At 36.5% G+C, this 2,031-nt stretch overlaps 1 long non-coding RNA gene across 1 annotated transcript; it reads right to left on the bottom strand.

The window, feature by feature from the left end:
* Positions 1-742: 742 nt before the first annotated feature.
* Positions 743-1,538, bottom strand: LOC144827228 (uncharacterized). The gene is made up of 3 exons (XR_013610089.1): positions 1,465-1,538; positions 1,258-1,372; positions 743-854 (listed from the first exon to the last, which is right to left on the bottom strand). It is a non-coding gene; the product is annotated as an uncharacterized LOC144827228 (long non-coding RNA).
* Between the last annotated feature and the right edge of the window lie 493 nt (positions 1,539-2,031).

The following is a 2,031-nucleotide window of genomic DNA, read 5'->3' on the forward strand; positions in this document are numbered from 1 at the left end:
ACCGGGGAGGCCAATTATATCTGGCCAGGGCTCGATTTTAGAGCCCCTTTCGGCTTTTGCAGATCATTTTCTAAAACCTTTAGTGCATACCATGACAACTTACCTGAAGGACACCACCGATGTCTTGAGAGTGATCCCAGATATTGCTTTCAATCGGGAGACAGATTATTTAATCTCCTTGGATGTAGAGTCACTGTACACCTCCATCCCCCAGGATGCGACTCTAGATACCATCAGGTCCATCCTGGAGGGAACGGAACTTGACTCCATCACTCCTGTGCCTTTCATTATGGCTTTAGCGAGTGAAAAAAGTTATGGGAGGCCCCCTCTTACTGGTTATGTGGGACCAGGGGGAAATTGCGAAAGTATATGGGGTGTCCCTTTCTCTTGCAGGACCAAAATGGCCTGCACCTCAATATGGTTATCCTGTATATCTCCAAGTACTCAGGGTTTGGGACCAGACTCAATGGTTTTACACAACATCCATTATTCAATATATGATACGTTGACAGACTGTATATACTATTTCTGGGTTACACGTGTGTGCAATTACAAGTTACAATTAAAACAACTACTTCGTCTGATATCAGATGTCTGAATTTATTATTCCTTAATACAAAAAAAAATTTCAAAACAATTTTTACAAAAATTTTTGGACATGTCACATCTTTAAAATTACATATCTATGTGGTCAACACAATTTTATACATGATTCATGGTTTAAAAACACAATTAATACACAGTAAAAGACGTTTAAAATGCACAATTGAAAAAAGTCAATACAAAAGAATCACAATTTTTAGTCGACGCAGCGTTTCGGTTTTTCTTATCTCACACCTTCTTCAGGACTGATTCTAGAAAGATTTTTATTAAAAAACAATAAGGTTACTGTTTGTTGACCGATGTCATGTTTTTAAATTACATCATTCATTTTGTCCCTAATTCTAACTCGCCCACACTCCTTCCAATCGTATCACATTTTATAGAGGTTTATCTAAAATACAGGTCTGTTATACTTTTCTCCCCTTCTTTAATCACTTTTTATTTAACTTACTATTTTTACATCAAAACAAGATTTTATACATGATTTTCAACCCCTGTTCAAGTACCTCGGAGATATACAAGTATTTCTGTGACTTAGGGTTCACGGGTGCTCGTAAGACACATATCATATCTATTGCCTTGTGTCTATTTGGGTATTTATCCCACCATGGAGGTTTATCTATCTCCGATAAGGGCCCAATACAATCGCCTTACCTTTAAAGCTAATCTTTTTGATTAGTTCCACCTAAATTTTTGGTGATGTTTTTGTGCCCCAGTCTTATCAGAGCTGATGCCGGTAGTCATGCATAGTACCGATTTCAAATTTCTCCTGTGGTGAAAAGAAGGCGTAGATATACTACTATAAATTTTACATCCTTCTTGTAGCATAATATGCAAGCATGTGTTTTCTTATATATGTACCTGATCTGATTCAGGATCTTTTCTTCCACACTGTGCGAGGAAGCCACCGTTAAATTGCAGGACGTAAGGAGTCCTTCAACATAAACATAGTCTCATTATTAAAATGTGTTTTTAAACCATGAATCATGTATAAAATTGTGTTGACCACATAGATATGTAATTTTAAAGATGTGACATGTCCAAAATTTTTTGTAAAAATTGTTTTGAAATTTTTTTTTGTATTAAGGAATAATAAATTCAGACATCTGATATCAGACGAAGTAGTTGTTTTAATTGTAACTTGTAATTGCACACACGTGTAACCCAGAAATAGTATATACAGTCTGTCAACGTATCATATATTGAATAATGGATGTTGTGTAAAACCATTGAGTCTGGTCCCAAACCCTGAGTACTTGGAGATATACAGGATAACCATATTGAGGTGCAGGCCATTTTGGTCCTGCAAGAGAAAGGGACACCCCATATTATGGCTTTAGCTACACTAGCCATGAAGGAGAATTTCTTTATGTATGAAGATACAATATACCATCAGGTCTCTGGGACTAGTATGGGCAGTATTTTTGC

Source organism: Lissotriton helveticus, chromosome 4_1 (genome assembly GCF_964261635.1).
Source record: "Lissotriton helveticus chromosome 4_1, aLisHel1.1, whole genome shotgun sequence".
Lineage (NCBI taxonomy): Eukaryota > Metazoa > Chordata > Amphibia > Caudata > Salamandridae > Lissotriton > Lissotriton helveticus.